At 36.6% G+C, this 13,696-nt stretch overlaps 1 long non-coding RNA gene across 1 annotated transcript; it reads left to right on the top strand.

Annotated features, from left to right (window-relative positions):
• The first annotated feature begins 4,038 nt into the window (after positions 1-4,038).
• Positions 4,039-12,598, top strand: LOC113459982 (uncharacterized). Its single transcript, XR_003381596.2, has 4 exons — positions 4,039-4,549; positions 5,237-5,352; positions 6,561-6,636; positions 6,962-12,598. It is a non-coding gene; the product is annotated as an uncharacterized LOC113459982 (long non-coding RNA).
• Positions 12,599-13,696: the final 1,098 nt, after the last annotated feature.

Below are 13,696 nucleotides of genomic sequence, written 5' to 3' on the forward strand. Positions count from 1 at the left end.
TGCATTGAGTAGCTGGCCATGCTCACACTCCTCACTCATTGCATATTTTTGAAGTGTGAAAGGTGTTAAAACTAACATTGCAATGGACTCATGTACAAACTTAGTAAATACAGATCACTGGCAAAGAGTTGTGGCTGTCGAGACCTCTACTTTGGTGACTGAAGAGATTTTCTAAAGAAGAAAATAACACAAATTACCCAGCTGTCAGAAGAAATGCTGGGCACAATTAGATGGAAAAACTTTTTGTTTTCTTCAGTAATTTTTTTTCAAATATTATTCCCAGAACAGATCTGTGCTGGAGGACTAAGACTTCTGTTCTGACGAATGCTTGAATGTGAGTTTAAATGTTCACTTCAGATGCATAACTACTGAAGGAAAATAGCATATCTCAGATGTTGACTGGAAATCCATGAGTAGAATGTAGCTATAAATTTATTTCATAAATACATAATAATCGAAGGAGGAGGATTTTTGCACTTTTTACTGCTCTGTATTTAGAAAAATTCTAACTATTTTACTTTCAAAATCTTACTCCGCATTTTGAAGAGTGTGTCTGTACAAATTACAGAGAGTTTTGTATTTGTGGTTCAAGCCACAGGCCAATGTGGATTTGTGACTGAATGTGTAGGATAAGGTCCCATCTTGTTTGGGTAGGCCCTAATAGATTTAGTTCTAATGCTTAGATACATTGGAAATTTTCTGCCTAATTAGTAGTATTACAAACTGAATTTGCACTTTCAAAAATCAAAGTGTTTCCTCAAAATAGTAGTGGTTGTAAGTTACTTGTTAAAGGAAGTCAAATGGAAACATTTTCACTGAGGATGGAAGGCTTCAAGGAGAAACAGCAATTTCACAGGAGAGAGACTTTGATGGATTCTGAATTTCAAAACAGATTTCCAGACCGAATTTTCAAAGGACCATTCAAAAAAAAGCCATTTGAACTAGATGATACCAGAAAATACTTCTATCTTTCTAAGACATAAAAATTAGGTTTTGAGTGCAGTTGCAGTGAAAAAAAAATCAGTCTCTTGGTATAATACAATTTAATTCAATGGGTTTTGAAATCATCTCACAGAAACAAGAGCTGAAATGTGATTAAATTCCAAGAATCAATGAGAACAAGCTGCAGTAGAGCATCAAAACTGATTCTCCTCTTACTTGTGATGGTGTGGTTTGGCAGCTGGTGAATTCATACCAGAACCCTTCTTTGAGGAGCACTGTTTTGAACTGTTTTTTTCTTTTCAGAAAGAGTGTACAGGCAGAGACAGACATCAGCGCATTCCATGAATATAAATGTATTTGTATTGGGGTGAGTCTTGGTACTTATAATTTTTTTAAATTGTTAATATTGTTTTTATTTTAAGCTTCTGACATTCTCAAATCATAACCATTTCTGCATAATGATATGAAATTAAGTAGTCATATACTATGCACCTCCACTTAGAAACTGTTGAGAAAAATAGGAACCATTTCTAACTTACCTTAACAGCCATACATCCTGCTGACAAATAGTTTCAGCACATTTCCCCCCACAAGAAACTCCCATATTTCTGATGATTCTAAAAATACATCATGCACATGCACCAGACATTTGTCCTAAGCAGGCACAAACCCCTTCATTTTTAAGATAGCAATATTATCCTCAGTTTTGCTGAGTAAATCTGGCTTGGAAGATTTTGTATTAGGGTCTCACTTCCTGAATTTGATGGTTCATGCATACATATATTCAGTTATCACAAGCATTGCTTTGTTAACTAGAACATCTTAACCCCTCATCCTGTGAGAATTTTTAAGAATTTTTAGGAGAAGCTGACCTTCAAGAAGTTATCTGCCCACTGTAATATCAAAAGAGCCTCAGCCAACTAACTTTATTAATTTTTTCCACATTTTCTTCTTATATGAACACAACAAAACAGGTGCTGAAATTCATTTGCACCCAGCCTTCACAGCTACACTCTGTAAACTTACTTGAAATATATTAAACAATAAATCATCACCATGAGTAAAACTGTTTGCAGAATATTTTTTTATTGGAAAAAGAATATTATACTTTTTAAATAGAAGATATAACGTATTTGTTTGAAATAATGTGATAGGGTGTGAACGAAGTGCCATTAGAGTTGCCAAAAAATGTAGGATTTGGCAGGCACAGCAAAAAAATAACCATCAGCTTGAAATAGCACTTTTGGCAGTACTCAGAAGTCATTAGGTTTGTATAAAACTGAGCCCTGCTACTATAAGCAAGCACAAGTAAAGTTTTGTTGAATATGTTTGCACACAAAGTGACACTTTTTTTTGTTGCTCTGAAGTATAGGAATATTTTTGGCACACAGTACCCAAATTAAACTTTTTTCATAACACCTTACCCACATCCATCTGAACCTATGAAGAAGGGCTGGAATTTCACTCTTTGACAGTGCTGCCCTGAGTCCAGCAAAGCATGAGTCCTGAAGTCATGCTGCGTTTTCAGGTACTTTAAACCATAAATCCATATTTAATTAGAAGTTCATGAAATACTGTAGAAGATAAGATCTCCGTTCTAAAAATGAAATAAAAACCTGGGCCTTTGGCTTTCTTCTCTGACTCTGGGCCATAATTTAATTAAAACTGCATATCATATGCTAAAAATCTCATTGACAAGTGTTAGTTGAGGAATTCAGATTCCTTGTGGTACCTCAATCTGTGCTTTCTATTCTGCAATCATATTGTTCCATATTCTTATCCCATTTCCCACCCCCTGCATCATGCACTCCTTCCTGTCCTGTTTCTCATTAACAAAGTGAATTCCTTTGAGATTTAATGCTATAATGTCGAAGTTTGAACACTGGCATCTTAATATCTTAATGGATATCTTACTTGACAGCTCTGTGCATTTCAGCTCTCTTCTTTAACAGCATATATTTGTGGGAAAAAGCTGGCATTGAATTTAAGCGCACGGAGCTCAGGCAGGCTTGAAATGGAAAGCTATCTAAAATAGCTGTGATTTCTTCTTACTGCATTAGAAACTGAAATAAGCTTCAGACATTAAAAATAAAATAGTACATCATTGATGTAACTGGAACCCCATCCTTTATATCAAACAACAAAGTGTGATATTAATGATTTATTATACACATTTGTTATTGCATTTATAGCAAAGTTATGGACAATGATGAGACTGAGGTAGATTTTGCCTGTATGTCTGGGAAATTCTGTGTTTGGCTGGAGAAATATCTGTTCTTGAATCCATGAAATAGTTTTCATATTTTGGCAATGGAAGTCTTAGGAGTGCAGACAGCCACAAGAGTGGGGTTTACAAATCATCTTTAGAAATCTTAGAAATCTTACAGTTTGCAAAGAATTGCAGGTACAATAACATTCCCAGTCCCTAGAATAGCAAGGAGTGGTGGCATTTCAGACCTTTTTCGTCTCAGATGGAACATCTTTAGATAGTAAAAAAGAATAGATGTGAGTTCAAGCTATTTCGAGTAACTACTTTGTGTTTTCAGTGTTTGTATGCATTATCCCTGTTGCTGAGTGGGAATATGGACATGACAGGAGACTGCTCATTGACAGAAGACAGCTGGGAAGCTGCTTGCGCTGTTATTATATATATAATAAATATATATATATATAAATATATATATATATATATATATACATATATAAATATATATATTTATATGTAAAATATATATTATGATTTATATATAATTTATATAAAATTATATGTATTACACATATAATATATTATATAGCAGCTTGTGCTGTTATTTATTATCTATAAAGTTATTAATCTATCTTGTACAGTAAAATAATACTTTTCATATTAAGAAAGACTACTCATATATAAAGGTGATGTCATAGCCTTAATTTGCATGAAATGGGCTGTTCATTTGGAACTGGTCTGTAAGAAGTCAATTCACATGGATTTTCCACATAATCACATCTACAGTGTTTCTCAGACACTGGACCCACGTGTATCATTTGCATGAGATATCTTAATATAAGTATTTCACAGCATATTTCCTCGTCACAGCTGTACTTCTGAAGTAGCACCCACACCTTCTGTTCTTGAAATATTGCACTTTCTCCCCAACAGCTGAATTCTGCAAGTAGGAAAATTCTGCCCACTCCCTCTCTCCCCTCAGTTTTCAGGCAGAATCCAAAGCCTTTTTATACTGATAAAAATCCATTCATTGACTCATGGGGCTTCTAACTGTACAACATCTTATACAGTCCCTGGTCAATATGTCACTGTGCTCTTCACACAGGGAGCCTGCCAGATCAGATATTCAGGATTCATGGCACTCAAAAATAACCTGATTATTTTTGTAGATCAGGAGGCAGACCCCATATTCATTCCAGTTAAAGGCTTGCTCAGTTTTGCATACACATATGCTCACAGAAATTATGCTGTAGTGAACTCTATGACAAAAATCCTAAATATTTCTTACAAAAATTAATGTGCTGAAAGAACTGGTCTGAAGACAGGAGCAAGAAGAAGCAGAGTCTGTCCCTGTTATCTAAAATCAGGGAAGGAATTGAGTTGAAGAGAAAACCAGGAAAGGTAAGAATTTTCATACTGGAATAATCTCTGAGAATGTAGCAACAAAGATTTTGACTTTTTAGACATGGGTGCTTAAAGGTTAAAACAAGCATTAAATATGATGAATTTTTGTGAATATCACTGGATTAAGAGGCAAGAAATTAGCAAGGTAGTATAAGACAGTCTGGAAGCTTTGTATGCAGCAAGCTCTATTTACATTGGCAGGGGGATGGAGTTGTTATATAGGACAGTTTTAATCTACATAGCAATTCACTTTCTGCTGATAAGAATATCAATATTTAGAGTTCTAGGTTTAGGTTATTTTGTAATCAAATCCATCATGTGAGAAGTAAAAAGCCATTTTGTTTAGAATTAATTGCAACACAAGGAGGGCCTCACAATGTTTCTGCTACAATGGTTTCAATACTTCTATTTTAAAACAGTATGCAGAATATAATTCTCATGTTTCACCACTACTGTCAGTGCATACTAAAATAATATTTTTCTGTGTTTTATTTTTGGTTCCATGGTATTTTCAATAACTACCTTATCATTACTTTTTTTTTTCTGTTTTCTTTGATTTTTATTCCATAGTGCTATTTTTCTTCTGATGTACTCTCTTCACCTGTACAAGATGCATATTTATCTCTTCTACATGAGGGATTGAAATGGCTGCTATTGACTTGATATCTGTTTATTTCTGAGTAGGAAATCATCCCCTGCCTTTGGAATTGGATTAAAAAGGTTTGCTCAGGCACATGCAGCAATTTCAGCAGAAAGCCCCTGGGTTTCCAGTGACTGTGAAATGCAGGATCCAGTGCTGTGTGAGTTCTGCATTTTCACACATAGACATTGGGAACATCCAGCCTTTTGAATGAAGCTCAGCATATCTTAACTCCAAGGACATAGACCCAGTGGAAAAAAATTGCAGTGTACAGACCCCATCTCCAGCAAGTGCCCAGCAAGGACCTGAGGTTGGATGTTAAAGGGCTGAGGGTTAATTCTTGCCCAGCTTTTCTCTGTGACTCTGGACATGCTGCTCAGGCATCCATAATGGAAATAGGAGCTTGTTTCCAACCAGAGGTTAACTTGGCCACCATATAAAAAAAGAGCATCTCCTGGTGCTCCAAGGTGTGAACACCTGCAAAATTCTGAGACAAGGAGGCACAAAGATCATTGGGAGTGAAAAGAGGACAAGAAGGAGAAAAGGCAGATGAAGTAGTTGATTCCTTTCTTCAGAAATTATATTTGCCAACCATATCTTAATGTCTGAGATTTCTGATTTTATTGAGGTTTTTTTTACTACAATCAGATGAGTGAATATGACCTTGTTGCAAAGCAAGCCACTTACAATTTTTTTTTAAACTAAAGATAGCTACTTAATTTTCTACTTGTGCTAAAACCTCCTCTTTTCATGTCTTTTCTACTGTCTTGCCGTATAATCAAAGTGAAGGAGTGAAAATATACCCAAAAAAGACAATCATGCCAAAGTGAAGGAAATCAAAATTTGGCATTTTATATAACCTACATTTTATATAAATGTCACAACTGTCTCCCAAATAGCTTTTATAGAAGAAAAAAGAAAAGTGGACTTAAGTTCTTCTCAGGAGATATCTTTATTGATGGCATCTGTGCTCTTCTGGACTCACAGTGAGAAATGTGGCTTTGTTTTCTAAAGTGATTTGCTCACTTGCAGTCCAGCATTCAGCCACTTGGTATTCCTGCATAATCTGAAGTCTTACTTAAGCTCTAGTTTGCAAGTGAGAAGCAGAACTGGCACAGAAACTCTCTGTAGTCTGCAGTTGCATTATTCAGTAATTTTTTCCCCAGTTTAAAACAGATAGTTGTGTTATTTATCATAGCAAATAAAATAAGGAAGAATTATTAAAAATGGGTAAATGCCTGTCATTCTCCTGCACATATCTAAAATATTTATTTCTGTGAATTTCATCACTTACTATTTGTGTCTCAGTTATTTGTCTTTTTCTATGAATGTTTCAGAATGAGAACTTTCCTGTTCTTGTCTTCACAGCTCATAACTTTTATTACTAGGATCAACTCTCTTTCCTTCTCACCACATTTTAAAGAAACCAGATTTTTATGATGTGGTAAGTATTACTGAGCACAGTATAAGTGAAGTCTTGCCAGAGATTTCATTATTACTTCCTTACATTTACATCCTACATTTACAGCGCTGTGTTGGCTTCTAAATTTATCCCCAAAGTTATCTAGACATTCATGGACAGAAGACCACTATTACATCAAAATTCTTATGAAACTGCTTTCCTCTGCTTCATTTCTACACTCACCTTGGTTTAGAGGTTTTTTTATTTTTGATTTTTTTTCCCTCTATTTACAAACATATATGCAAGGAACTGAGCAAGGTCACAAGGTGTTTTTCTTTCCTTGCTTTTTTTTTTTTTTTTTCTGTAGGGTATTATTACATCAAGAGACTGTGGTAAGAAATTACCATCTGATCTGGTATTTGTGTCCTACACTGAGTACCTGATAAAATGAACCAAGTACGTCACCAGAAGATGGATGATTTTGTGGATAAGGCTCAACCCCCCACAATGAACTTTATAGCACATTTACAGGCTCATTGTGGACTGGTATATATTGCAGAAAACATTGTGCCATGAAGAAATCCTGGGATTAGTGCCAAACCAAGGCTGCACGTCCACAGGAAATAGAGCAGTGCTGGGAGACACATCACCTGGAGACCCCGAGCAATGCAGGTGCATTGGCCTGAGGAGAATGAGTTCCTCAGCTCCTCAGCCCCAGCACTGATGGAAATATCATCTCCCAGATTTGAAGCTTGCCTGGCTTGGGTCCATCCAACCCAGACAGTCTTGAACATTCCTTGTTCTGTCCCTCTTTCAGGGACTTTTAGCAGTGGTTTCAATCTCTTCCTATTATTGTGCTTCTTATTACTCTCTTGCAATGTCAATTTTTGGAAAATTAATGGAAAAGTATTTCCTTCTGCCTGTTCAAGTTGGAATTGATATATCTAGAAATTCTTTTCTTTTTATATATTCAAAGAGAGCCATGCATTGTATAATCTAAATATTACTTTGAAAGAAATAATAAATATAAATCAAAATATTCATAGGCTGAGGGTAAATAAAGTCTGTACTACACTGTGAATTGGTGGTCAAAATAGCATTGGTAATCAGTAAAACATCACAAAAAAACCCAGAAGAAAATGTGTGTATTTTTAAATAGATGCTTTCCCAGTTTTGCAAGACAGGAAACGAAACAATATGATGGAATATAGAAGCAATAAACTATGTTATATTTTAACTTAGTTTTTATTTTGTTACCAAGAAAACAACTCACATTACTGCAATATTTAAGCCATTACATGTTTGGTTGGAGTTTTTTCATTTGTTTGTTTTTGGTTTTTTTTTTTTTCCCAGAGGTTGGATAATTCTTTAAATATAACAGGCTGAGAAAGTTTGCTCAGGCTGTGGTCTAGCTGAAAAAGCATCACAGAATATCTTTCCATGAAAAAACTGCAGATAACCAAGGTATTTCCTTTGCAATCTGTACTAACTTCCAGACAAAGCCTCTTATAACATTTTAGACCTTTTTGAGATTCAGGGAACTTAAAAAAATCTCATCTAAAAAATCTTGGAATGATGATAATAATAGTAGTCATCATAACTAAAAAAATACATGTTACATGCATTTCTAATACACTGTCATGATAGTACTTAAAATAGTTCATTAAAAAAAAAATCAATCCCTCTCTTCTCAGTAAGAGGCCTCAGTAAAAGTTAATCTTCACCCTAGAGGAGGAATCCTTGTTCTTACTGTCCTTAGCTGCCTTGTTTGTTTATTTTAACCCAGCAATTTCACATTTTTGTGTATTACAGTGCAGGTTGAGATGCACCTCAAAGACCTTTTCAAGCCTCCTGAGCACCCAGCAATGGTGAAAGCCTCAGTGGAGGACACAGAGCACTGCTAAATATTTCCTCTCCTGCAGGATAGCTTGCTTGGTATGAAATACAACAGGCTGAAGGCCAAGAGACCACTTTGCCACTTTAAAATAGAATTAGCTTATTATTACTCAGCAAAGCCAGCTGCTTCAATTCAAAGCACTGCCACCCCTGCACACCCCCCCCCCCCCACCCCAATTTGCCCAGGAGGGTCAAACTGTGCCAACTTTACTGAAATCATTGGCAGGCACTAGGAGCTCACACCCTGTGTGTCATTCAAGGCTTGTCTCTCCATCAGGATAATAAATACCTCATGGGAAGTGTTTCGGTGCTCACAAGGCATGACAAATCCTGAGTCACTCACACCACTTCTTTTAGTACATGAGTATTTGGGCATTGCCTTTTCCCCTGAAGGTCTCCCTTCTAGATTGAGTCAAGTTATTTTAACATACAAGATGTGAGACCAGCTTTGCTTTTAATATGCTTGCTCAAAATGTGACCACCATTCTTGGGGTCTTAGCTATGCTAGTTTTTGCTCATGCAATGAAATATTTCATCTTCTTTTCTAAAATATACTGAAATGTATTGAACAACCCCATGTGGCTGAGGAAAACCATACTCTTACCTATTACGTTTAGAATTTTGTAAAGGGGAAATTTATTTCAGTGCAATAGAACTCCTGCTCAGAGAGTTAGAATGTAGTCTCCTGGACAACTACACACAAACCATGCCATTATCATCCCAGCTAAGCAAGGCATTTGGGCTTTTCACAGCAGAACAGCAATGGTAATTGATTGCAGGTGTACCAGGCAGTGAGCAGCACTGGGATGCTTCACTCCTTCATCGTGCCTCAAGCAGCAGGAGGATGCTTTGGGCTGGTCTGTTTGGCAGGTACTCAACTCAAGACATGTTTGGAAAGCAACAAACTCAGAACTTGGAAAATCTTGTTTTTGCTAATATTTCTTCTATGACTTCTAAAGTTTGCAACTTTTCCTTTCTCAATAGGAGTCTTATTTAGAAAGATGCAAATAAAAATTTAGGTTTGTAAAATGTAGAAGGTGTAGGGAAGTCTTGGGCATCTGAAGGAAGGGAAAAGGAAAGGGAGAGGCCTATGGAATATTTGACAAGGACTGACAGTGGGGTGAGAGGAAATTGTAATAGAAAATCGACTCTCACCGTATGTAAATTGTGTAAGATCCACTTTATTCTTTGCCTATGTAGGTGCTTCTCAATGGTATAAAAGAACCAATGCTTTGGTTTGTTTAAGAAACATAATTGACTTCATTTAAGGACTAATATCTCACTTGAAATAACCATCTAAAATGTAATTAAATATGCCATTTAGTGTAATGAAATGCTTTCTTTAGTCTTAAGAAACTTTATTTTGCCTTAAAAATATCCAAAGAGTACTGGATTTTGACATAAAAATGAAAATCTTACCCTAGAAAATTAAAGAAATCAGTTGAGTTAAGCAATTTACTTCTGAAGAACAGTAGATGAAGAATAAGGAATGTTTCTGACTCTCATTTGGGCTGGCTGAAGGCTGTATCATGTAGAAGCAAACAGTTTGTGATGAGTTAGTTTCAGGGCTGAAAGAACAACTTTTCTCACGCAATAATATTTCCTGTTTTTGATTAAAATTTTCAGTTGTATTTTTGGTGAGTGAATTAACATCGAAAAATACCTCACAAATCTATTTAGTCTTCCAGCAAGGTGTGAGCTGCCTGTGCTACCTCTGCTCCTCTGGGGATTCTTTGGAATGCTCACCAGTTCAGAGCCCTGAGTAGGATTCTTGTCATCCCTGGCAGTGCACACAGGTCAGCACCATCTCACCTTTTTGTCAAAGAGGGATATTGCCAGTTTAATAACAGCTTTGTGTTCAGCATTATCGGGACCAGCAGAGTGTTATGGTAGTGTGACTGTGAAATACAAACTGACCTGCTCTAGAGAATGGTTTCTGGATTAAGTAAAATGGCTGGGAGGAAGCATGCAAAGAAGAACGAGATAAATCAAAAGGTGTGGTAAGATGAGTACTTGGCTAGGTCCTGATTAATTCCTGCTAAAACCATCAGGGATTTTGCTTACTAATTTAATAGAACTCGAGGAGGGCTTCAAGAATTGAAGGGTCACAACAGTAAAAGCAAAGAAAGGGAATGGAGGCACGTTAATATCTGATGCTGCTCAGGAAATTTGATGAAGATGAAACAACATGGGCAGAAGCTTTCTCCTTTGGAAAGGAGTCTTGCATGCTCTGGCTTTGCGAGAGAACTATGATTATAGGGTATTTTATCTAGGACAAAATGAGAATACAAGTCAGTACACCACTTAGGGGAGATGTAGTTAGTAAACTACATGTAGCAGAGAATGAATAGAGAAAAAGGAGGATTCTGCAGACAGGAAAACATAATTCTCATACATTTGTATGCTATAGCTCATTCTCCTTGTATTTTAGCAAGCTGGTACAGAACATAGAATGGTCACTCATTTGGAATGCCTTCAGCTGCACACGGGACAAAGTTGTATTATAAATTCTAACTTTACATAGTTGGGTGTTTTAGAGTTTTCTAGGACATGGAAGGTGCGTGCACCCCTGCAGTCACCACCACTCCTTGTGGCCTGGCAGGGAGAACTCTCCATTCCTGGGTTTCCCAGCTGTGTCTCTGGGATATCACAGGTCCCTGGAGGAGATCTGAATGTGCAAGCTGGTTTGCTTTCTCTGATCCTGGCAGGATGAAACACACAGTGTCACTCTGGGTCTCCCTGACTCCCTGCTCCATGTGTAACACCTAAACAAGGCTATATTTATTAAGACACAAGGCTAAGCCCTCAACCACAGGACTTAAAGCAAAAAGTGGAATGTAAGATAAACACATAGCAAAATTCTCTTGACTGCTTGAAGAGCAGCTCCCTTGCTCAGCTGGTTCAGGGTACCTCACCAGTCATGACTACAAAGGCCAGGGATCCAGTTTGAGCTGCATCTGCCAGGTGGATCCTACGGTCTCCAGACCAACTCCCATTCCAAAATCTTTTTTCCTTGGAGTTATACTTCAGGTACAAATGTCCAGGACTTTTTCTCTAGGTTTCATAAATATTTAGCCACTGCAGGAGTAGACTATGAAAATGTTGTTGAGAACTCTCTTAGGAATTGATACCACAGGTATTCTTGTTCCTAGTTATCAGCCTTTGCAAGCCCAATTAAGGCCACTAAAACACATTAATTACATGTTTTACAAGACTGTTGTTTTGTGCATTTCATGGTACTCTGGATTTTGGTTGTGGTTGCATCCTCCACTAGAGACTACAAAATATCTAACCCACTAAGGGATGATGAGAGATGAATTGACATACACAGTTGTATTAGCTCAGGTTATAGCATCATGCTAGAAGGGTTGATTCTGGGATCCCCCCTGGATGAGTGTTTAATGTTTAAATGCCAATTAAAAAAGCTCTGGCAGAATTCAAAGGTTTCCAGTCCACAATGTCCTGTGAGTTTTTATACCTCCCTTGCTGAAGCCCAATGACTTCAATGTCAGTTTTTCATCTGTCAAAGTTGCTATCAACAAATATCAAATTTGTTGGTCTTAAATTAAAAAGTTCTAATGTAACTTTAATGAAAGATTTAGTCAGTGCTTGTTACATTTATCTCAGCTGTTGTTGTGCAAGGCATTACAGAAAAAACTCTTTGACAAAAGACTTCAAAATCAGAGAGAAAATTAGTACCCAAGTTCTTTCATTGATAAATTGCCAAATTCTATTTTGTCATGGACTTTGGGAATTATCTTGGTTTACTGAAACTAAATAAAGATGGAGGACTTCTTGGAATGTTTGATAATACTGCCAGCAAGTGAACTTCACTGCTATAGCTGCAAAAAACAAATACCCACTCAAGAAAGTTAGATGTCAAGAGTAAAGGAACTGAAAAAAAATTTGTGACTTACTGCCTGCATTAGATTAACAGCTCAGCTGTTTTAAGAAAAAAAGGACAAGTTGTTAAAAATATACAATTGATGTAACTTTTATAACTGTAAGTATATGTCTGTAAGCCATAGCTTACATTGCTTTGACTTTGTTGCATTCCCATATCTGTCACTTTTTCCATTTCTGGTTATATAAAGAAATAAGCTGTGTTACTGACAATTTTCTTTATGTTCAATAAAATCTTGAAATCAGAAACTCAATTTGAAACAAGATGTTTTAATTAATGATAACAAAGATGAAGATCATTCTGATGGGAAAATATTAGACACATGTATTGTTCTCCTCAAATAAGAAATATATTGCAAAGAAACACCAGAAATTCTTAGTTGATCACCTTCCTCAAATATTCAAAAACTAAAAAAATGCCATTTTTTGAGTAAGGACTCATGGAACTTTCCTAAGAAAACAAATATGTACTCTTAAAACTGCCAAATCTGTTGTAGTTAATATGTAAGGCCTTAGATTAATTCACTTGAGCTCTATTTTCCCTCATCTTTTATTGATCCCACCTGGACTGGGTCAGAATGAGAAGTCTCATCAATGCCTGTGTGCAGTTTAGCTACAGCCTGTACAGAATAACATATGCGTCTGTCACCATAGATGTTACAAGACAGAGAGAAAAACATTGTAAACTAAAGAATAAAGGGCTATTTTTCCTTCAGTAATTCTTATTCAGAAAAACAAATTAGCATGACTTTAATGCCAAGTCAGATGTAAGGAGCAGACAAACCATGGCCTCAACAAGGGAAGTACTTCCAGAATTTTGACTATGTCATCATCCCCCTGAACTTTTTACTGACTGCTGGTGAAAATGGGGGTAGTAAATCAGCGGCAGATCTGAAAACTTAATTCAGAATCCATCGTATTATACATAAGATTATAAAAGCTTTGGGGATGCTTTATTTTCAGGCCACCAAAGTTATCCCCACTACCTTCTTATGCATGGCAAACCCTTCCTTGAGTGTCTGTGAATGGTCACTTTTAGTGTGTCTGCATTGACATGGTCCAGGCTAGAGACATGCTTTTGAAGTAAATATCCTGATCATCCCTTCGTGAGACTCATTCACCTGCTATGAGGGCATGAACAGGATTTTTTTTCAGATCATGTTCTCCAGAGGGCACCCAGTGTACTGCAAACATCAATGGGTGTTGAATCCAGAGGACCAGACTCATGGTAAAATTCAGAAGATCACAGATTGGACACCCAATTCTCAGGACCAGATGCTCCATTCTGTAGAACCTCCTATTT

This window comes from Zonotrichia albicollis, chromosome 1, assembly GCF_047830755.1.
Source record: "Zonotrichia albicollis isolate bZonAlb1 chromosome 1, bZonAlb1.hap1, whole genome shotgun sequence".
In the NCBI taxonomy this organism is placed as follows: Eukaryota; Metazoa; Chordata; class Aves; order Passeriformes; family Passerellidae; genus Zonotrichia; species Zonotrichia albicollis.